Here is a 25,311-nt window from a genome sequence, read left to right as displayed (position 1 = left end):
ATTATACAGGTTTTGATCTAAAATGTTGACCTTCCAAAACCCTGAAATGAATATTGTTTTTAATCCATTTTAAAAATTAGCCAAAGTAATATATGCTGTGATTTAAAAATCTGTTAATAGAAAAAAACTTTCATTGACAAGCTGCCTCATTCTTTCCCCCCTCCAGTCCTGTCTCCAGAGGAAATTAATTGAATCTGTCTCTAATAATTCAGAAAGTCCCATCTCACATTTAATAATGCGTGTTTATCTATTAATTTTAGATGTCATCTCCTGGGTTCCTGCTTTGATGAAAGATGATTGAGTAAGTGTAGCACTTCCTCCTTTTCCCAATTTAGAAATAACACTATTCCCTGGTTCTCTATTTGATAGATTTGTAACATTAAGAAATATGCTTGTATTAGTTTTCTAGGGCTGCCATAACAAAGTTCTACAAATTGGGTGGCTTCAGCAGGAAAAAAAATATTGTCTTAGAGTTCTGAGGACCAGAAGTCCAGAATCAAGGTATCAAGGAGGGTTAGTTCCTTCTGAGGGCTCTAAGAGAAAGATCTGCCCCAGGCCTCTCTCTCTTTGGCTTACAGATGACCATCTACTCACAGCATCTTCCCTCCGTGCATGCATCTGTGTCCTACTTTCCCTCTCTTATAAAGACACGGGTTTGTATTGCCCACCCCCATCCCCTGAATGGCCTCATTTTAACCTGATTACCCCTACAAAGACCCTGTCTCCAAAGAAGGTCATATTCCAAGGTACTGGGGGCTAGGACTCTAGCATATATTTTGGGAGGTGGCACAATTTAACCCAGAACAATTATTATATCTTGATATTATATCTTTATTTCCTGTTCCACTAAGATTTTCCCCAGACACTTCACTTCATAAGATGACAACTGTTAACATCCTTGACCTTCTTTTAAATTCTTCTAAATCCTCTGTCTGCATTTTGCTTTTTTTTTTGAGACACAATCTCACTCTGGCCCAGGCTGCAGTGCAGTGTACAGCTCACTGTAGCCTCAAACTCCTGGGCAACAAGGAATTCTCCTACCTCAGCCTCCTGAGTAGCTGGGATTATAGGTGGCACCACCACACCTGGCTAATTTTTTATTTTTTATTTTTTTGTAGGTACATGGTTTCACTGTGTTGCCCAAGCTGGTCTCAAACTTGTGGCCTCAAGCAATCCTCAAACTTCAGCCTCTGAAAGTGCTGGGATTATAGGCGTGAACCACTGCGCCTGGCCAGTATTTTACTTTTAAATTGCCAAGGGTGATCAAGTTTGTATCCTGTTAAACATCTTTAAGCCTTTTATGCTATGTCTATTAGCTTGATTTAAAAACTTGAAATTTCATAAGTGGTATTTTAATTATGGTGATCATAATGAGTCACTTGCTATAGAACCAAATAATATACTATGTTTACATTTCATTTTCCCTGGATTTATAATTGATCTTTCACTGTATTTCTTAATGCATTCTGCTATGTTCTACAGGTCTTTCAGTATAATGCCTTTATGAGTGCATTGCCTGGTTAAGAGTCAAGCTGCCGGCTGGGCGCGGTGGCTCACGCCTGTAATCCCAGCACTTTGGGAGGCTGAGGTAGGTGGATCACAAGGTCAGGAGATCGAGACCATCCTGGCTAACACGGTGAAACCCCGTCTCTACTAAAAATACAAAAAATTAGCCGGGCATGTTAGCCGGGCGTGGTGGCGGGCGCTTGTAGTCCCAGCTACTCTGGAGAATGGCATGAACCCAGGAGGCAGAGCTTGCAGTGAGCCGATATCACACCACTGCACTCCAGCCTGGGTGACAGAGTGAAACTCCGTCTCAAAAAAAAAAAAAAAAAAAAGTCAAGCTGCCTAGGTTGAACTACAGCTGTACCAGAAACTAGCTGTGTGAACTTGGACTACCAATTTCATTTTTCATTTCTTAATTTAATCATTTGCAAAATAAAAGCAACAATTACAGTAGTAATTGACTTCATAGAATTAAATGTGTTAATATATAGGTATATATGGTATATATATAGCTGTTAGCTATATATATATAAAATTATATATGGTATATATCTACCTATCTATATCTATATCTACCTATCTATATCTATATCTATCTATATATAAAGGATTCAGTGTGTACCAGGCACATAAATATATGCCTGGTACACACACACACACACACATATGTATGCCTAGTACATACTTCATCTTTGGTATGTTTAAACTAGTATTATTATACAACTTTTCAAGGATAATATCACATTTCTAAAACCTCACTTTTAAGTACTAAATTGTGTCCTCTCCAAATCCATAGGTTGAAACCCTAACCCCCAATACGACTGCGTTTGGAGATCGGGCTTATACAGAGGTAAAGATTGACGAGATCCTATAGATGGGGCCTTAGATTCCTAGGGCTGGTGTACGTAAGAAGAGGAAGAGACTCTAGGGATCTGTGCCTCTCTCTCTCTGCTCCCACCCCTGCTCCACGCATGAACAGAGAAGAGTTCATTTAAGGACACAGCAAGAAAGGTGCCGTCTAAAAGCCAGGAAGAGAAACCTCTCCAGTAACTGCATTTGTTGGCACCTTGATTGTGTACTTCAAGCCTCCAAAACTGAGAAATGCATCTGTGTTGTTTGAGCCACCCTGTCTTTCGTATTTTATTATGGCAACTCAAGCCATGAATCTGCTCCCTTTCCCCAGATTTCTGCCTGAGGAAAGGCTCCAACGCCCCAGCTCCACCCTGGATACATTGTGCTTCTGCCCTGGAGCACTACTGATGGGCTAAGATTTTGTGTCTTTGCTTCCCTTCTTGGGCACAACCACATCCTAGATACCACTTTCTGTCTTCTTGGTTTATTTTCTTATTTACGGGTGTACAACCTGATGTAACTTCCTGAGAAAGGGTGTTTTCAGGGTAAATATTCTCAGTCTTTGAATAGTGAACACATGTATATTTTACCTTCACATTTTATTCATAGTTTGGATAGGTAACACTTTTTTTTTTAGATAAAAAGTTTTTTTTTTTCTTTTTTTTGAGATGGAGTTTCACTCTTGTTGGCCAGGCTGGAGTGCAATAGTGCGGTCTTGGTTCACTGCAATCTCCACCTCCCAGATTCATGTGATTCTCCTGCCTTAGCCTCCCCAGTACCTGGGATTACAGGTGCACACCACCACACCTGGCTATTTTTTTTTTTTTTTGAATTTTTAGTAGAGACAGGGTTTCACCATGTTGGCCAGGCTGGTCTCAAAACTCCTGACTTCAGGTGATCCACCCACCTTGGCTTCCCAAAGTGCTGGGATTACAGGCAAGAGCCACCGTGCCTGGCCAAAAATTAAAGATTAAAAATATTTTTCTCTCAGAAATTTTCCTCAAATATTACTAATAAAATGTCTACATTCCATTACCTGATAGAAAAACTGTTTTTCTGTATTGTTGTTCATTTATTTGCTTGCTGCTAGTTTTAAATCTGGAAGGTTTTAGATTCTCTTTACTTTTGGCATTCTTATTTCACAATGGTGTACCTAGGTTTCTGTATGTTACATTTATTTTTCTAGTGATGTAATGTGTTCTCATATTCTTAAGACATGTCATGTGTAACAGCCAGTTCGTAGGGGCTCCCAGAGGCCACATTTAAGATACACATTTGTGTATCTACAATAAAGATGATAACAGTGGATAACAAGACATTGACTAAAAGTTCATAAAGACCCGTGAATCTGTAATGATACCTGAAGAAAGATAGAGACAATGTCAGACAATAAATGTAAAAGGAAAGACAACATTTGAAAATATCATTTCACTACCCTCAATGGGATGACTGGCAGGTAAGGATTGTCAATGAATGCTAGTGTTGACTGAATGAAAGGTGGCTGTGAAACAGAGCCCGCTATTCATAGTCTCGAAGTACCACCCATGAGTTATTTCTCAATTACATTACAAAAGACAAACCTTCTTAATAGATATATCCATTGTTTCCTGGGTAATCAAGTAATCAAACTCGGTATCCCCAATGCTGGGAACAATATTTTGAATTTCCAAGACCTCTTTCTTAGTTTCTGATTTTTCTTTTTCCTTGACACTCTTTTGCTTTCTTATTTATATTTATGTAGTCTCTTCTCAAATAGCTCTAGAAAATAGTAATTTGAAATATTTTAAAATATGTTTGTGTTTATGAATATCTCCTTCTCCTACAAAGTTATGTTTTATCCATGATAATATTGGTCTTTGTCTTTCTTCTCTTGCAGGTTTTAATCAAAAGCTTAGTATCTCCTGGTAGATGACAATGGGGCAATAAAGAAACATAAGCATCGTGCACTAAGTGTGGCTTCTTAACCAGATAATGTAGGTGTAATGTGATGACTGGAAGGTGAAATTAGTTGCTTCATAAGTTTTGAGCTTATAGTTTTCTAGGTCCAAGATCCAATCTAGGTTTCTCCCAACCTAGTGGCAGCATCCCTGTGTGTTTCTTAAGCTGTGGTTTCACTTAAACTGTTCCAGTCAGTACTCCTCCAAGAACCTTCCATCCCTCAGAAGTTTTTGAGTCTTTTTAACCTCAGATAGCCTGTCTGTGGCTCTTTTTATTATTGTGGATTTATAGCATTTTTTTTCCTTTATTGTTGTTTTTCAGTTTGTTTTTGCTGCTGTAACCACCAACTACATTAACTCAGTGGCTTACAACGTAGATTTATTTCCCACTTACGTTGTGTGAGGGCTCTGGGTCAGCGGCTGCCCTGCTTGACAGTGCTGGGCTTGGCTGCCTCCTTATGTCTTCTCATTGTGGCTTCAAGGGTGAAGGATCCGCTCCTGCCTGGGACGTGCTGTTCTTAGAGCAGAGAACAGGAACACAGGAGCGATAGTGTCAAACCACACAAACCCATTTAAAGTTTCTGCTTGGAACTTGGCATTAAAATTTTCACCCATGTCCTATAGGCCAAAGAAAGTCACATGGCCAAGTCCAAAGTCAACATGGCAGTTTGATATAGTCCATTTAGAGGAAAGCATGCTCATGGCAGGGCATGAAATTTGTAAATAATACAAACCTGTATTACTTGTTCATAAAATAATTTATCATTGCAAACAAATGATAATTATTATTTCTAAATAATACAGCTTTTCACTACCATTTTAGTGGATCTCAGGAGGAAGGGAGATGAAAAGGTTACTCAATTCATGATTCACATGAAATCAGTCAAATTACTTAATTTCTCTGTGCCTCAGTTTCTTTCTCTTTAAAATGAAGATGAAAATAGTGTTTACATCAAAGCGTCGTAAAGGTTAAATGAATACATGTAGATAAGGAGATTAGATCAGTGCTTAGCACAGAGTAAATAATACTTAATAAATCTTAGATAGCATGATTTTTGACTATAACCATGATTGATATGAACAAGATCAATCTAATTCAAATTGATGAATGATCTATCTTTTTTCATCTTTTTGAAAGCTTTTCAATGTTTATTCATGAAAAACATTCTTCCAGAATACATGAATATGTTTCAATCATGAAAAACTTCACCACTTGCAATTTACATAAATCATGAATGCAGGCCCACACTTAGAAGACCACTCCACTTTTTATCACCACTGGAATTGTAGTAGGAAACACTCAAACGAGCTGGGGAAGATGGAGATTCATTTCTATTTTTAGAACATACAGTGATCAGTTAAAAATGACTCAAATTCAGAACTCTCAGCACTAACAATACTTTTGCTTCTTTCATTTATGTCATATGAAACTTAAATATTAAACAAACTTGACAGTTTGGCAGGGAGGCAAATTTGCATTCTGCATCTGGTTTCTCTGAGCAAAAGTATGTAAAGGAAAAGGAATGTGATTACTTTTGATCCATTATTCTTGGAAAGATAATATCAAATAAGTGTTTGAAAGCTTAAAATGAGTTTTCCCAGCTTGGGGTTATATTTGTTCCTTTTCATTTTTTGTTTGCTTTTGTTAAATAAAATTTATTTATTGCATTATAACAAGTTTGCCATTTTTGGCATGTGTTTTATCATATCAATGTTTTTGTGTTACACACCCAGATTATCTGTCTTTGTGATAACTCTCTGGCAAAAGGTGTTTTCTTACCAGTTGTATTAGTCAGAGTTCTCTAAAGGGACAGAACTAATAGAATATATGTATTTTTTAAGAGAGTTTATTAGGAGAATTGATTCACATGATCATAAAGTGAAGTCCCATAATAGGCCATCTGTAAGCTGAGGAGCAAGGAAGCCAGTCTGAGTCCCAAAACCTCAAAAGTAGGGAAGCTGATAGTGTAGCCTTCAGTCTGTGGCTGAAGGCCTGAGAGCCCCTGGCAAATCACTGATGTAAGTCCAAGAATCAAAAGCTGAAGAACTTGGAATCTGATGTTCGAGGGCAGGAAGCATCCAGCACGGGAGAAAGATGAAGGCCGGAAGACTCAGCAATTCTAGTCCTTCCAACTTCCTCTGCCTGCTTTATTCTAGCCAAGCTGACAGTGGATTAGATAGTGCCCACCAAGACTAGGGGTGGGTCTGACTCTCCCAGTCCACTGACTCAAATGTTAATTGCCTTTGGCAACACCCTCACAGAAACACCCAGGAACAATACTTTGCATCCTGCAATCCAGTCAAGATGTCACTCAATATTAACCATCATACAAATGCCTACTGCAAAACTCAAAGGACTCACGAAGTTCATAAACCCAAACTTAGCACTTTCTCTAATTCTTGCTCCAAAAGGAACTGTATATTTTACACACTCTATTAATGTATATTTGGGATACAAAATACTTGTACGTAATAATAGTAAGAAAGTAAACATGGAGCCACCGCAGATTTGCTTTCCTTGAAAGACTTTTATTTTGAGAAAGAATGGTAAATTATTTGTAAATATTCTAGGATAATAATTAAACCAAACATTATTAGCTTTGATGCTTTGAATGCCATGTGCACAGAGCTAAAATTGACATTCTGGTACTTAAAACTCACTGCATTTTCAGAAGATTTGGAGAAAAGAGGGCTGAATAAACATACCCACTTCTATCATGCGGGAGAAACACATTTGAAACTTAAACAAAAATAAGGCCCTAATTTAGAAATTTCTGAAATCTAGAGATTGTCTCATTCACTAAACATCCTAGGAAAGTAGCTACGAGAGAAATATCAGAAACTACTCATAATATGCAAATCGTTGGGTCAGCTTGCAAATTCTGTGAACTCTGTGTTTTTTCTGGACTTTATCAAGAGGCTAGAGCTCAGCAGAAATGAGCACCAGAACATTCTGTTTCTAGAAACAGAAATGGTGGAGTAGTCAAAGATTATGTTTGGGCAGGGCAACTGGGTTCTGGTCTGTCTACTGAACTGTCTTGTTAAATGACTTTCACACTTCATGCCTCAGTTCTTCTGTGGAATATGACCATATTCGTGTTTTAAATGATTTTTAACAGTATTTTCCAATTGTCCTACATGCTTTGTAGCTATATTTTATTGGCTTTTATTGCATATATGTGTTTTATCGTATAAGAAAATCACAAAGATTTCTTATAATCTTTGTGATTATAGACCCATAATTTCACTTAATTAATAAGAATACCTAGTGTATATCATTCAACACTGCTCATTTATATCTCTAATGCACATTTTCTGCCATAAAGTGTGCACGATTGCAAGCTTATTCTGTCATGGGTATTTAAGCCAAGCTGGCTTATGACAGTACTATCATCATGTTTTCTTAAACACATGTCCAAAACTCCCTTGAAATGAGAAAATACATATTTGAGGCATCAAGGAGATACCACTCTCGCCCTCAACTTTTAAATTTTTCCTCAGCTTATAGGAACAGGGAAACACATTTGAGCTGATTGTCGACATCTGGTAATTTGTAGGGTCTTGAAACAATCACATTAGCTTTGCAGCAGTGTAATTGAATGCAGACAGTGGTCTGTCACTGCATAGCTATGCATCCCACAGTAAAGTCTGCAGAAGAGAGTTCTGGCAGCTGATGTCCAGGATGAAGCATTTCAGCTGCACTTGTCTCAGTGCTATGGTAATGGGGACCTCCATGGTGACAGGATGGCTGTCTTGGAGGCTAAGGATGTGGACAATCAAAAGAAGAACAGAAGTACAGAACTATTGTACTTACAGAATGTGGAGCACAAAGTGCTTCTTGGAATGGAATAAACCCAAATGGGCTTCTGGGTTTATTTTATACTCTGTGGGGTCTGCATGAGAGACAGCCTGCTAGTCTGTTGCAAGGATCACATAGGACAAAGAGGTCATGTGTCTATGCTTGCAAAATGTGTCCATATTCAAATGTCCAAGCCTCAGACTAGAGTTGCTACAGGTAACAAGTATTTGCTGAAGGCCTACTATTCCCTGACACTGTTCTAGGCTCAGAAGGGCAGAGTAAAACATAAATAAAACCTGACAACATAAAGTATAAGGCAAATGGCACTCTCATATACTGCTGGTAGAAGTTTAAATTGGTGCATACAGTTTTGGGGGATTACATCTGGCTAAACAAAAAGTGTACATATACAAAGGCCCAGATATTTCATTTAAAAAAATTTAAGTTAGAACAAATATTGAACAAATAACTGAAGAAACATGAACAAAGATATTTATTTTGGCATCATTAGCATGTGTGACAAATTGGGAACTATTTAAATTTGCATTATTAGATGTAAACAAATAAGAACTTACATAAGACCATATGGCTATTTAAATAAATTTATTAGGTTTATAAGTAGCAATATGGATAGATCTCAAAATCACGATTCTGAGTTAAAAAGAAGATACACAAAACATTATTTATATAAGGGAAACACTGATGCTAAATATTGTATACAGACATATTTGTGTAAAGTATAAAAACTAACTACAAAGATAACTACCCACTTTATTATTTTCATTTTTTCTAGAGGTGAGAAGGACTTGAAAAAGATAACATTAGAAAAATGATGAGTTCATGTCCTTTGTAGGGACATGGATGAAATTGGAAATCATCATTCTCAGTAAACTATCGCAAGGACAAAAAACCAAACACCGCATGTTCTCACTCATAGGTGGGAATTGAACAATGAGAACACATGGACACAGGAAGGGGAACATCACACTCTGGGGACTGTTGTGGGGTGGGGGGAGGGGGGAGGGATAGCATTAGGAGATATACCTAATGCTAAATGACGAGTTAATGGGTGCAGCACACCAGCATGGCACATGTATACATATGTAACTAACCTGCACATTGTGCACATGTACCCTAAAACTTAAAGTATAATAATAATAATAATAAAAACTTATTATGTTACGGTATATTTGTTTTAAAAATAAATAACAGCACTTTAATACTTAGTAATTCTATATCTTTGTTCTGTGGTCCTTGGTTATAGCAGGATTTGTCCTTTCCTGTGTTTGGTAAGCATTCATTGTTCCTGCCTGCAGAGAATTTACAATCTAGGTTGGGATCCCCATGTAACATACACAAAACAACTGGATAATAGTCAAGTGGTAAACTCTTGTTATAACGTTTCCTGACACAAAAGCATTCAGAGAAGAGAGAGACGCCTCAGAGTCCCCAAGACTCTTTCAGGGGGTGCACAAATCCATAATAACACTAAGATAGCATTTGCCATGGTTACTGTCATGCTTTCAAAACTATACAGTGGAGTTTTTCTCAAGATACCTAGTGTAGGATATTGTAACCACCTGAATGCAGAATCAGATAAGAGAATCCAGCTGTCTTCTATTAAGCCAGACATTAAAGAGATTTTGGAAAAAGTAAAGCAATGGTATTCTTCTCAATAAAAATGTTCTTGATTTGAAAACTGTAGTTTTTTAAATCAAAAAGTGTTATTTACATTAACATGTAATGGATTTATTTTATTATTTTAAATAAACTAATAAATATGTATTTCTTTTTTTTCCATTATACTTTAAGTTTTAGGGTACATGTGCACAACTTGCAGGTTTGTTACATATGTATACATGTGCCATGTTGGTGTGCTGCACCCATTAACTCGTCATTTAACATTAGGTATATCTCCTAATGCTATCCCTCCCCGCTCCCCCCACCCCACAACAGGCCCTGGTGTGTAATGTTCCCCTTCCTGTGTCCATGTGTTCTCATTGTTCAATTCCCACCTATGAGTGAGAACATGTGGTGTTTGGTTTTTTGTCCTTGCGATAGTTTGCTGAGAATGATGGTTTCCAGCTTCATCCATGTCCCTACAAAGGACATGAACTCATCATTTTTTATGACTGCATAGTATTCCATGGTGTATATGTGCCACATTTTCTTAATCCAGTCTATCGTTGTTGGACATTTGGGTTGGTTCCAAGTCTTTGCTATTGTGAATAGTGCCACAATAAACATACGTGTGCATGTGTCTTTATAGCAGCATGATTTATAATCCTTTGGGTATATACCTAGTATAAATACGTATTTCTAAATTTTCTGTTTTAATTTCTTACACAATAAATATAAATAGCCATAAAACATTTGAACAAGTGCTCTTCTGAATTCCCAGTAATTTTTAAGCATCTAAAGTGCTCATTGCTTGGGCTAGATGATTCTTGGAAGTAATCCTCAAATATGTGGCATTACATTTATTAGAGGGAAGTAAAGAGTACTTTTCAAATGGTGTATCATGTATTTTAGTCAGTAATTATTCAGTAAATGTAGGCTTTTATTTTTTTCTCTTCTTTTTTTTAATTTTTTAAATTTTTTTTGAGACAGAGTTTCACTCTTGTTCCCCAGGCTGGAGTGCAATGGCGCAATCTCAGCTCACTGCAACCTCCGCCTCCTTGGTTCAAGCGATTCTCCTGCCTCAGCCTCCCAAGTAGTTGAGATTATAGGCATGTGCCACCATGCCCAGCTAATTTTATATTTTTAGTAGAGATGAGGTTTCACCATGTTGGCCAGGCTGGTCTTGAACTCCTGAGGTGATCCGCCCGCCTTGGCCTCCCAAAATGCTAGGATTACAGGTGTGAGTCACTGTGCCAGGACAATGCAGGCTATTTTTAAAGTTATGTGGTAGACACTGGGGCACCTGGAAGAAAAATAAGTTTTGTTTCCTGTCCTGCAAAAACTCAGCTTAATGCCTACTTAGTTATAAAGTACTGTAATACAGATTGATGTATTATGAAATGAAAGAACCAAATACTTTATAAGTTGATCTTTGATTTCTCCACCAGTATTTTGCTACTTTCTGGAAATGTCTAGAAAAATGAAACCTTATATGATAGCTTTGGAGAAAGAGAGAAATATGAAGTTGCACGTTTGTTGCAGTCTGTTTGCTGTAACCCCTTTAATAAGCTCTGGTGTGCTCACACCAGTGGCTGTGAACATCCTAACAGGATAGACCAGGTTAGCTGTGGTAACAAACAACCCTCAAATCTTAGTGGCTTAGAACAACAAATGTTTATTTCTCCCTCATGTTCTCTGTCTGTCCACTGCAGGTCAGTGGGAGGCTCTGCTCAATATATAGTCACGTTCCACATAATGACGTTTTAGTCTACAATGAATAGCATATATGATGGTGGTTGCATAAGATTATAAGTCTCTATTTTTACTGTACCTTTTTTATGTTTAGATATATTTAGATATATGAATAGTTACCACTGTGTTACAATTACCTACAGTATTCAGTACCGCCTAGGAGCAATAGCCTATGCCACATGGCCTAGGTGTTTAGTAGGCTTCACCATCTAGGTTTGTGTAAGTACACTCTATGATGTTTGCACAAGGATGAACTCACCTAAGGACACATTTCTGGGGGAGGAACCCTGTTACTAAGTGGCACATGACTGTATTTATGCTACACCACTTTACGGCACTACGATTTCAACATGCATTATCAGTGTTCCCTGAAACGGGAAGAGAAAGGTTGGAAAGTCAACCACCAGCAATTATTACAAAGCTTTCCTGGAAGAGAGATACATACCAACTACTCATATTTCATTGCCTGAAGTTAGTTTCATGGCCCTACCTAACTACTGAAAGCAAGAGGGCAAGGGAAGTGGTGGGGAATGCTAATGTTTTTTTTAACTGGAAGTAGAAGTGAACCAGATATCAGGGAAGTCTGTAGTTGCCTACCACAAACGCTGCTTAAGAAAAATAAATGACAGTAAATGTCTAACGCAAGGCCAGAGAATTTCTCCAGCTGAATCAAATTCACTAAGGATAGTTCTCTAGCTGAATTAAATTTCTTCCAGCTGAATCAAACTTCCTGTGGTGTCAGTTTCCCTTCTTTCCTAACCCTTCTGGCTTTATTTCTTGGCTGCCTCTTTCAGTCATTTGCTCTTGGGTTTATTAGTCGAATTCAGACCATTTACCTTTATTTCTGATGGATAACCTTTATGACATTATTTATGTTCATTGCTTATCAATTCTATGAACTGAAATTGTGGTCAAGAAGTATTTTACTCCGTTGCCAAACCCAGCCCTGCTCAGCCCCAGAATAACCACCAGTCAGGACCACAGTGCCGAATCTCATAATGAAGTGGACATCAAGAAGTTTCTACATTCACTGGTATGTACGTGTGTGGAGTCTGTCTAAATGTATTCAAATTTAGTTAAATTCCTCCAGTGTGGACATTTTATTTTATTAGTATATTTTTTACTATATTTTAATATAGATCAGCTGCACATAAAAAGACATTTAAAAAACCAAACAGAACGTGAAGGCATATCTCATATCTAAACATGCCTAGTGCCCAGGAAACTCAACCACATTTTGTGCTTATGTAGGTAGAAATCTCAGGGTTCCTGGTAAATATTGGCCAGTATTTATTTACTGAGTTAATTTGGCTGGCTGTGAAATCTTCCTTCTCTGTTGCTGAGCTGGGCCATTCTTGCCTGCTAGTGGACAAACCCATCTGGAAAGCTGTGCAGGGTAGAAATGCAGGGCAAGGGTTCTGTAGTCGGATTGACCTGGGTCTGGTACTTGAATCTTCTGGTCAGAAGTAAGAGTACCATAAAGAACTTTCAATTGTTAACTAACCTATTCAGATTGGCATGAGATCAGGGTCACCTGATTCTTTTGAATATTCCAAGTTCATAGGCTGGGCCCTCCAGAAGAATCAGCTCCACACAGCCTTTTCCAGGGTATTTGGGCTGAAAGTACAAATCACTGCTGGTTTCTGTTTTCATTAACTCTAGGAAAAACGTAAAATAGAAACTTCTTCCAGGAAGAGGGTGTGAGGCATAAATAATAGAATTAGAGAATGAGGTCTTGAAATTAGTCCACCTACCCGTCTAATACTCACATCTCTCATGCAACATTTCATCCAATTGGTCATATGCTTAAGGCTCCCCAGTGGCAGCAATCACAACTGCCCAATAGCATTCGTTGTCTTTGGAAATTTCTGACAGCTAGAATCATATCTTCTAATGTGCCAACGTCTATGACTTAGTGGTTTGGTCATCAAGATTTGCATGCGTATTTGAAAGGAGCTATGCTGTTAAGCTTTCTGAAAAGACATATTTTATTGTCACATTTTCTTCTCACATAAACTCTCAGAAGAAAGTATTATCATTAGTTCCTATGCTAGAAATGAGAAAACACAGGCTTGATGTGGTTAAATGACTTGCTGTAGGTGGCCGCATTGCCTTATGAACTGGGAATGAATGAATGTCTGTGCTTTCAAGTATCACTGTGGCAGGGAAAAAATATTAACCTACTGTTCTTGAGTACAAACACAATTATTTGTGACAGTGATACTGTTGTTAATACGATATTTGATAAAAAACGTGTGACAATGATTTCAAGTTGGCCATTGATAACTACCGTCATTGTTTTTTCTCCCATGCTAGTTTTTAGATTTCCTGTGGATAAATACTCTGTCATTTCAATATTTCAGTAAAGCTCAGTGCCAGGCACATAATTGCTCAGAACAAAATTGATGAAAGAGTATATGCCTGAAATATTCTTCCTATAAATCTTAACAAATGGGCTATTTTTGCAGAATAATGTTTCACTTTAACAAAATCAAAGTCTGTATTTTTCTGAAGACCGTGAGTCCAGGAAAGCATTTTCAGCTAAGTATGTGTGAAATCATCCAGAGATAGAGCTGACTCACCTCTCAGGGGTCATTTATCCAACATAACGTGTCCAACAAACCAATCAACCAATTAACCAATCAACCAACCCGCCCCCCCCAAAAAAAAATCAAACGAAGCTCTGAGCCAGGGGTGATGCAATTTATAAACACATACTAAAAAGTTTCCTGTGCTGTGTGTACATGATGTGCCTTTTGCTTTCCCTGAACCACTATACTAAATCAATAGTCCTCTGTCAAAGATATTAAAAAACAAGAACAATGGTGGAAAAATTGAACCTTGGCTTCCTCTTCCTGGGATACAATTATTTCTCCCCACTAAAACTTAGAAATTGTATCACTTTGGCTAATTCCCCAGGAAAGCAACAACAGGTGTGGAAGGGACCCACAAAAGGGAGGAATGCAATACATGTCTACTTTATTTTGGCATGTAATGAAGGCTCTGGGATTCTCACTTCATTTCTTCTTGTTTTTATTACTTCTAACATTCCTCTTTTTCAAATTTAAGTTTCTGCCATGAATTACACACTTTCACTGCCCATATTCAGAGAGGTTTAGGTTTACACTCCATTGTGATCCAATGCTTCAATTTCATCCAATCCAATCCAATCCTGGAATGCCTATATATTTCTGGAGCATTCTGAGCCCTTAAACTTCTAAACAGAAACAGCCAGGTTTTCCCTTTGTTCTGGAACTAGAAGCACAGCCTCCAGTAAGTACACGAGGTCACGATTAACCTCTTTAAACATGTCCTTTTGCCCTTCGAATGATCCAAATTCAATATCCTCAAAGTCCTAGGACTGTGGGGTTTGAAAAAATGCCAAGTGAGTTAGAAAAGTACACAGAATTTTAATCCTTATCAGACTAAAACTCCTTTTCAAAGGGAAGATGGTTGGGTTACAGAAAGCTGTAATCAATAACAATAGAGAATTTCCATTTAAGCACTCATTCAAGCAGAACTAGAGGGCAAAATGTGTTCTTGTACCCATTTGTTCTACACGTAAATTAGTGGTTTTGTTTTTGTCTATCATTTTAAAGAATATAAAAAGTCATGCAACAAAATATTCTTAAGATGGCAATGTTTAAATAACAAATATGCTTTTACTACTTTTACCTTCCTACTTCTATTTCACTAATTCTTATTGTCAGATTACTTTAGAATCCGTTCCTTGCTTACCCTTTTGAATGTATATACCATTTATCTGCCTCTATTTTTATTATTTGGAGATTGTTTTCATTGTTTTTCTTTCCATTTTCTCTGTCATTATGTACTGAAAGAATGCTATGAGACCCCCAGGATTCATTGATGGGCCCGTTAGAGAAAAGAAAAGGGCTCAAAGAGATTTGTTTTTGCATAGGCAAGTTACTTATTCTCTTTATGCTTTTGACTCCTAGTCTGTAACTAGACTAATAACAGTATCTATCTCAAAAGTTTGAGGCTTAAATGATTCCAGTCAAGTTTTATATAATGCTGGGCACATAGTAAACACTAAATACCAGCCTTATTACTAATATTATTTTTGTCTTTGTTATTGAAACATGTTGTATAAGATATTCGGCCAAATGCTGTCAGGGATTCAAAATATTAGTAAGACATGGTTTTTGCCTTCAAAGAATATACCATCTGTGGTAAAGTTGAGATATATACACAGATAACTAAGAAGAATAGTAGAAAATTCTATAAGGATGATATTAATAAAGTGCCTGGGTAGTTGGGAAAAGGCTCAGGATTCCTTCTCTTTGGGGGAATTATCGAAAGCTTTAATAAAGTGATAGTATGCTTTTCTAAATCTTGACAGAGCATTTAAGCATCATTAAAATATTAGAGGAGAGCATTCCAGGTAAAAATTATGGTGTGAACAATATGAACAACGACATGGGACTATGTAGAAAGAATAATTGGTCCCTTGATATGATTGCAATTAAGGTACACACAGTTGAAATGGGAAGGTACACTGGAATAAGAGTAGACGCCTTTGAGCATTAAGCTACAGCATTTGGTTTTCTTTTGTTGGCTTTGGGGCAATATTCTAAGTTTTGAAGCCAGCTGCTGAAAGGATATTGCAATAAAAATATTAAGCTGAAAATAATGAGACCTTAGACCTGGAAGGACTCAGACACCATCTAGTCCTATGCTCACATTGTATTTTTGCAATTGGAGAAAAAAAAAAACACCTTGTGTGCACATGTACACGAAAGTGTTATATGCTCGTTAGGGAAAAGAAAATCTACCTATGAACTCACAAAAACTGAGTTATATTATTCCATATTACCTATAATTTGTATACATTAAAAATAGTACTTGCTATTACTTACCTAATCTTTGTTTATCCAATTAGCTTGTACATTATTCTATTGGTTATTTGAATTTGTATGTCACTTCATGTCCTTAGCCTGTTTCTCACAAATCTCTCTGTGTTTTTTATATTGTTTTGTAAAAGCATTCTATGTCTTATGGGTGACAAATATGTTAACAGGTTTCCTAATATCAACCCATCCATCAATTTCTAAAATTCAATTCTCTCAATTTGGCTATATTCCTTTTATGTGCTGATATATTCGACTTTATACTTAATATAATGTGTAAATGGAACACTTTCTACATTTCGGCAGTCTCCTCAAAGGCCAAACCTGCAGAAAATTAGTGCATTTCCCAGCTTCCAAACTGAGGTGCTGGTCCACTTATACAGGGTTTGCAAAGGAAATGATGAAGGCTTGTTTTGCCTCCTTAGCCCGTACACACCTCTTGAAGATAAAAAGAAATTAAGACAGAAATGGAAATGAAAGAGAATTTCCTTGGAGACTGTTGTTGGCTTTTGTGTCATTTTTTTTCTCCCTTCACTCCCCACGTGGAACAGAGGATGAAGTGCTTTTCCTTATCTCATGCTAAGTAACAAGGACTTGAACATATGACATCCGTCCCTAGCAGTTTGGTTAAAAAAATTCTTGGGATATTGCATTTTGCCAAGGTCATAATAATACGGTCTTCCAGAACTTTACCTGTTGCCAAGGGAAAAGCCTGTTTTTCCTCCTGTTGAACCAGGGTGTGATGTGACTGCTCTGACCGGAGAGCACAGAGAAGTAATACTGCTGCCATGTGACTTCTGAGGCTGTATCATAAAATGAAAGCGTCTTTGTCTAACTTTCTTTCTTCAGGATGCTTATTCTGGGGATGCCAGTCGCCTTGCTCTGAGGAAGTCCAAATTAGTCCACATGGAGGGGATACTTGGAGAGGAGCTGAGACCCCAGTCAAGAGCCTCCATTAGGCACTGACATGAGTGAACTACTTTTAGCTGATCCTGGCCCCTAGGCTTTCAGTCTTGCAGCTGAGCCCCTCAGCAAACTTCCTGGAATCATCTCTTAAAACCTTGACTCAGAATCCTTTAGCATAGTGTACGGTCATCTGGCACATGTAAGTTTTAAGGTAATTTGTTGTGCAGTCTCAGTAACTAGAAGAGAAACACATTTTATCCCTACCTGTGGAAGACTGAAGATGAAAGGCTGAACCTGGAGTTACATGGTTGTGGCAAAGCAAAGTTATAAAGGGCAATACATGAGCAAACTGCATGTGCAGGACAAGGATGTGTGATCTCTTGAAGAAGAAAAGACAGAAGAAAAGATAGAAGAAGGGAAGAGGCCAAGAAGCCAACCTGAAAGAGATTTGGCAAGAGAGAGATGTCTAGAGAGGCAAAGTGACGCTATAGAGGGATGACTGACATTGCACCGTGGTTGAGGGAAAAACAGCCAGCGTAAAGGAAGGCCTTAGGCTACCCAAGCAGCATATCTAAGAAACCCCGATGAAGACTATAGGAAAAGAAAGGTTTATATGCCTTTGAAGGCCTCAAACACATGTCAGAATCCAGCTGTATTCACCCAGCTCTACTGTATTCTTCACCACCTTGTCCACTTCCTTCGGGTCCACATGGAAGTCAGCAAGTAGGGGAGATGAAGGGAAAGAGCAAGTGAGGTGGAGAAGGATAGTGGATCACATGCCTCAGCTCACTGCAGCCTTTCCAACAAAAAGTTGTATCCAAAGGAGGGAAGAGAAAAGCTTTAAGAAAAGCTCAGAATAATGATTACAATGGAATGGCCATTTTAGTTATGACGGAGCTTATATTCTACTTGGAGAGAAAAGGTAATAAGCAAATTAACAAGTAAAGTACACGCTAGGTATGCTGGGGATATTGCTGTGAAGGAAAATATAGAAGGATCATTCTGAATAGACAGCAGCAGCAGCAGCAGCAAGAACAATGTAAGCAAAAGAAATAAATCCATGAATTTGTACACACACACATATACATGACAGACAAATACACATGCATGTTTATGTGTACTATGTTAGCTCAGGCTGCCATAACAACAAAAACAAAACAAAACAAAACAAAAACCACAGACTGGTTGTCTGAAAGAATAGACATTTATTTTCCTACAGTTCTGGAGGCTGAAAGTCTGACATTAGGGTGCCAGCAGAATCAGGTTCTAGTGAGGGCTTTCTTCTGGCTTGCAGATGGCCACCTTCTTGCTTTGTCCTCACATGGTGGAGAGAGCTGCTGTTTCTTCTTTTAAGAACACTCATCCCATCAGACAAGGGAGTTAGGGTTTCAACATATGAATTTGGGGGTGGACACAAACATTTGGTACATAACATGTATACACACACACACACGCACATGTGTCAGGGCTGGCTCTCAGACGAACCATATTTGATCAGAGAGGTAAAGGAAGTGAGGTTGTGAGCCACAGGGTTATCTTGAGGAACAGCATTCCAAGGAAAGGGGAAACTTGCTCAAAGACCAGTAAGCCAGAATGTTCTTGGTGCATTCAAGGGACAGGGCAGAGGCCATTGTGGCTGGGTGGATGGGAGAGAGCTAGGAAGAGAAAATTCACAGGTGATGGGATTAACAGGAAATTAGGGACTAGATCATGTGAGGCCTGTATCTTAATCTAAGTGAGAAGAAAAGTCACAGGAGAACTTGAGTAGAAGAGCAATATGGTATAAAAGGTAACCTTTAGACAATGTGATATGATGATTAGGAGCACAAATACTATAGAATTTTTGAAGCATTTTTAATAGATAACAATAGGACTTGCCCGATAAAAGAAATGCTTTAAGTCACATTTTATAGATATTTGATGGCTTTGCTTTTAAACAAAGTCAGTGATATTTAGTCACCTTTTAAATAAAAAAAAAAAAAATCCTGCAATACACTCCCTAAACAATCTTTCTCCATTATTGTGAGCCTTCATTATTTAAATGTAATTTGTGGAAGTTAAATACTTAATTAAAAATAGGTGAATGGTTAACACTTTAATCAATGTAACTATTATATGTGGATTCCAATGTAAAAATGTAGAATATTTTTCAGAATTATTGCCTATATATTATTATAGAGAAAAACAGAAAAATATTACTATCAGGACATTTTCACCTTGACCTTGAAATGAAACCATGCCCTTCAGTTTTCTGTTTACTTTTTGTATTCATAGCACAGTCTTGCCCTCGCAATATCAATTTCTCAACATATTTTGAAGGGAAGAAGTTGTAGAGGCAAACTTATAAAACAAAACTGTGATCAGATATAAGTTTCTCACCTGAGCCCAGGAGTCAGATACAATGCTGTGATGGAGCTGTGATTTTTTTCCAGATCACACTAGCTTCTAAGAAACTATGAAAGTTAAAAAAAAAAAAAAAAGAAAGTTACTGTTGCTATTTTTCTCTCCTTTCTGTTCAGGTTCCACATGTATACTCAGTGACACAATTTTTCTATGTCATACAAAGCAAGGAGAATTCAAAGAAATTGTGTGTTGAATATAAAGGAAAAGAAAATTTTCTTAGTTATATACTGAGAAATAAAAGAGAAATCAGTAAGCATATTTTATCTTTTAATTTGCTTATTACATTCCAGCACTTCATAGCAAATTTCAACAATGTCTGATATCTGGGGATTTAAAAAAACTGAATAAAATTTGATGGGGTATTCTAAGAAAGGGATTACAAAATTCAGGATCACTCCTCCACTGAAACAGCGCTGACCAGATTAACCAACTTTTTCCGGTAGCTGAGCAGTTACAAATCATATTGATATTGATTTCCAAGGGCCTATTATTTTTATGAAAGAAAAATAGTGGTAGAGTTTCAATTAGATGATGAAACAGGCTAAGAAACATCCCAAATAATCAATTTTGGCTTCTCTCATGAGGTGGTATGTGTTCTGGCATCACTCAGACAGTGGCTTCAAATGTACTGATAACCTGGCTCCTCAGTTAAAGGAGGCTTCACTGCTCTGTGGAGAAATGGGCTGAGTAAAATGTGTTTGTTTGTTTGTTTGTTCGGTTGTTTTAAAATAGTAAATATATCCAAGTTAAAAGACTGTCCTTTTTAAAAAATTCTCTTTCCTATATTTTTGGTGTTAAAATATTTTCGTCTCTTAGGAAATGATTAGTACTATTTCTTTCTGGAAATTTCTTTCATTTGTTGCTATAATGTGGTTATTGGTCCCCTCGAAATCTCATGTTGGAATGTGGTCTTCAGTATTGGAGGTGGGGCTTGCTGGGAAGTGTTTTTATCATGGGGGCGATCCTTCAGGAATAGATGAATGCTCTCCTTGGGAGGGGGAAGTGAGTGAGTTTTCATCTTATGAGTTCTTGTGAGAGCTGGTTGTTAAAAAGAGCCTGGCACCTCCCCTCGTGCTCTGTTGCTTCTTCTCTCCCGATGTGATCTCTGCACATGCCTTTGGCCATGAGTACAAGCAGCCTGAGGCTCTCATCAAAAGCAGAGTGGATGGCAGTGGTAAATTTCTTAATTCATGAATGTATGTTCCAGGCCACCACTGTAAGGTTTGTGTCATATATGGAGGGGTATCTCTCTAGTCAATAAATAAGTATTGAGAAAGTGGTTATGCTCAAAACTGATCTAAAATATCATGAAAGAGGAGACTAGAGATGATAGTGGAAATGCTGTTTTCCTTTTTGGGAGTCCTTCCTCCAGATCACCTAATGGCATTTGTACTAGTTGGTGTCACTCTCTTTCCAGGTAAAGGGGACGCTGAGTTTGCAGTAAGTTAAGGGTCACAAAAAATGACACTGTTCTAGATATTGTAAACAGGAAAAAACTTAGTACCAAGAAATAGATGTTTGCAGAACTATCAGAAGTGTTGGAGAAGTGAAGGTTGAGGAAAACCTGTGCTAACATTTAGGGAATCAGGAATTACTGGGGCCATAGGATGCTGCCTCCAGTGATTTCTGCTGCCTGCTGAAGAGGGCAATTCACAGAACTTCTGGAAATCGCTGAACTTCTCGTGACTGTAGTCTGCCTATCATATTATAGCTTCCGCTTTTCTTTCACTTTCTACATTTCACAGAATTGTCTTTCTTTGCAGGAGTTTGTACCTGTATCATACAAGTAACGGTGTCTATAAAATGTAGTTACAGGGTTTTAGCCTTTGAATTGTGGAGGAAAGTTGAGGGTACAGTGACGGTGATGTGCTAACAACAGATTTTAAGGACAGTCACCTAGCTGCAATCCTTTCCCATTTCCTTTTTTTTATCAGAGCCCTGATTGGGATCAAGCATCTACTTCATCCTTTGCTCCAGAAAGAGCTAAATTTTGTTGTCATGGAATTAACCCAGTGATGATAAATGTGGTTGGGGTGGGCACATAACTTATGTGTAGGGGGCATATCTCTGTGTGTATTAGTGTGTTCTCATGCTGCTCAAAAAGACATATCCAACACTGAGTAATTTATAAAGGAAAGAGGTTTAATGGACTCACAGTTCCACATGGCTGAGGAGGCCTCACAATCATGGCAGAAGATGAAGGAAGAGCAAAGGGGCGTCCTACATGGCGGCAGGCAAGAGAAAGTGCTTGTGCAGGGACTCCCATTTATAAAACCATCAGATCTTGTGAGACATTCACTATCACAAGAACAGCACAAGAAGACCTGCCCCCATGATTCAATTACCTCCCACCAGGTCCCTCCCACGACACTTGGGAATTATGGGAGCTACAATTCAAGATGAGATTTGGGTGGGGACACAGCCAAACCATATCACTGTGTCTCTGCTTTCTATTTAACATGCACAAAGAAGCATATAACTTAAATTTTCATAGGCAGTCATTCTGAAGCCATGACAAGACCAGGATGAAGTAGGTATTAAGGAAAAAATAGCAAAGAGACAGAAAAATATAACTTTTTTTAAAAAAAATTACATAATTTTGCAACTCTTCATATTATTTCTGAAGACTCCCTACTTCTGAGTATTTTATGTGTAAAAGTAAGTTTCATTATTGTTTAAGCCAGTTTCTGTCCTGGTTTCTGCTACTTTTGAAAGCATCATAACTATTAACCCTGACTCAATTTCTGTGCTTTGAAATCCAACAAACTGTAGGTGACAAAGGAAGGAGGTAGACAGGTGCTTTCAGAAATTTCTCTGAGTAATTATTTCCATGGTGAAAATACCAGGTACCACAAAAAACTAAGACTTGGGAGGGGGGTGGGTGTCACTGAGCCCCTTGGTTCTATTCAGATTATCTGGCAGCTCCCAGCTCTGAGTAGATACAAAGCCACATCCTTTCATATCTTTGCTTTGAAGGAGTCTGTGTTTTAAAATCTTCCTATATCCCTGCTGAGTAGGCTGAGCTAGAGGACATGAACAAGACCTTAAGGGCAAGATTTGATAATAAAACTCATGGTGGAATGGGACCCAGTCATTTATGGAGGGCAGTCATAGATGCTGTCTGCTTCCAGAGTGTTATGACACAGTCAGCATATTTTTATGGTACATAGTGACAAAGACTCTCCCTGACCAAACGAGTCAGGCTTGTTTGAACCCTGTGCTCAACTAGGTCTTGGCCTTCCCTCCTGGCAGAATCCAGGTTTAGCAAGAATCCTGCTAGGTCAGTTTAGCAAGAGCCCTCACGCCCTTGATCTCTGATCACCCTGGCCTGCTCTTAGCAAGAATCCTCTGTGGTCAGTCTAACAAAAATGCCCGCTATCCTTGATGTCTCCTGTTAGTAATTTTCCCTCTGCCAACATCCATCCCCATCCCACCTGCTCCTTGGCTAGAAATTTCCACTTGTTCTTGTATTTGAAGTGGAGCCCCGTCTCTCCCCGGTTGCGTGCTACAGTCTTGACACCTATTGCAATAGTCCTGAAAAAAGTCTTGAATGAAGTTTTCCTTACCATTTCAGCAAGTGTCAGAATAACTTTTCTTTAACAATACAAGTGGTTCAAGGAGTTGGAAATGAGGTGACCTGAGCCTAAAGTGGATCCTGGTTTGTCCAGAAGTTTCTTGTTTTTTTGCACTAAATACCTACTTCTAAGAGACTAAAGCTCTAGGCTCTAGAACATTGAGAAATAGTTTGTTGTGTAAGCCACCAAGTCTATGGCATTTTTGTCATAGCAGCTGGAGCTATGACAGTGTGTAAACTTTGTTTTTTCATGATTGAATTAATGTGAGTATTTTATGTGCAGAATGTGTTGTGGTGTAAGAATGGAGATGGTGAGCAAAGAAGCTAAGGGCTCCAAGATGAACACTTTTGTACACTTCTGACTGCTGTAGAAACACGTCACTTATCTGAACTGTCAGTGCCTCGGACTCTTTACCAGGGAAATAGGATTGGCAATTTGTCTTGATCATCACACTGAATAGCAGTGGAGAATGCCTAATAATTTTGAACTGAGATGTAAGGTTAATAGGATAAAAATAGGAGGGAAGCTTAGGCATCCAAAGACATTAGCAAACTAGAATTAAAGAAAACACAAGTAATGGACCAAATGCTTTAGAGGTGCTACAACATGCAGTTGGTTGCTTCACATGAATAACTTTCTCTTTCCCTCTTCCTCTTCCAGTCCGAACCTCATCTGACTTATTTGCATTTTGATCCCAATGGGACGATCTCAATGTTTAGAAAAATCCCTCATTTTTTGCTGTTACTCATAAATGATCAATAGCCACAATAATGAAAAACATAACAGGAAGTTCTTTTTGGCAGTCATTCCTAACAATTTCGGGATGACTGCTCAGCTGTTTATGATACAAAGCTGTCTAATTTTGAGAAACTGTAACACAGGTAAAATATGGTCTCAAAATGAAGTAATTGAGGCTTTTGAATGTTTTTTAACTCTAGGATTGGCCTTTTTAGACTCACAGGCACTGAACTCCTTATCAGCCTGTTTTACACACCAGTCAAATCAGTTGTGTTTTAAAATGCATCTGGCAGGCATTATAACCATACTAAGAAGACTTCATTCTAACAGTCCTGCCTCAGGCAGAAGGTTGCTTCCTGAAATGCTCTGGCAATTACTGAATCTTAATACTATATTCACTTAGACAAAGTGTCTCTCTTTTTCAAATATACATATTTATCAATTCCCAAAAGTCTACAATGGTAAGTCAGCCCCCACTTTCATTCTCTTGGAGACTGAATATTTCCTGACCACCTGCTCTAAATCAGAAGACTGAGTAACCTTCTGATAACACATCAGTTACCCACTTCTGAGGCCTCTTTGATTCCCAAATTTCAGCGTGCATCACCTGCACAGCTTGTCAGATCGTGGTTTCCTCGGTCTCATTGCAAGATTCTGTTTTAATAGGACTGAGTTGGGGCCTGAGACTGATTTTCTAACACATTCCTCAGTGATGCTGACACTAACTGTCCATGAACCATGATGTGGAAGACACCAAAAGGACTTTCCATCTTGGACTTGAAGTGATAGTAGGCTATGAATCCTTATCCTGAGGGCTGGCGAAAGCTTGTTCCAAGCAGCGTACATGGGCACCATGACCCGCACTGCTATACCATTTTTACTTGTACTGCCATCCCAGTAACATACTCTGCTGTAGGAGCCAGGAGTTAGCAGCAGTGTTAAATATCAAGTTTCCCATGGCCCTGGTCAGACAAGTTCCAAAGCTCATGGTGAGATACAGGGCTCTCTGGGCACGTACTAGGGATCAGGGCTACATTTTTACAAATTGGTTGGTAAGTCAAAGAAGTAGCCAAGTACAGAAATAGGATGATGAACTCCTTGTGATTTCATTTTTTCAAAGACCCACAGGAAGTATACACTCACACACACGCCTATGAAATTATATAAATACATATATACATATATAATCATATTTAATAACGTATATACACATACAATCATATATAAATACATAATACCTATATAATCACTTAATATATACATATGCTATCATATGTGTGTGCACACATACGTACCACACACACATAATCAACCCATTAGTGCACTTTCACACACATCCATCTTTAAGTTGATGG

General features: G+C 38.1%; 1 long non-coding RNA gene across 1 annotated transcript in view; it reads left to right on the top strand.

The window, feature by feature from the left end:
* LOC134737716 (uncharacterized) overlaps nt 1-3,672 on the top strand; it is a 125,698-nt gene extending 122,026 nt beyond the window's left edge. Inside the window, exons 3-4 of the long non-coding RNA XR_010122894.1 lie at nt 261-301; nt 2,303-3,672. This is a non-coding gene — a long non-coding RNA (uncharacterized LOC134737716). The remainder of the gene's footprint in view (nt 1-260; nt 302-2,302) is intronic.
* Nucleotides 3,673-25,311: the final 21,639 nt, after the last annotated feature.

This window comes from Pongo pygmaeus, chromosome 11 (genome assembly GCF_028885625.2).
Source record: "Pongo pygmaeus isolate AG05252 chromosome 11, NHGRI_mPonPyg2-v2.0_pri, whole genome shotgun sequence".
Classification (NCBI taxonomy): domain Eukaryota; kingdom Metazoa; phylum Chordata; class Mammalia; order Primates; family Hominidae; genus Pongo; species Pongo pygmaeus.
Note: the sequence above shows the minus strand (reverse complement) of the source record. Positions and strands in the feature narration are given on the sequence as shown.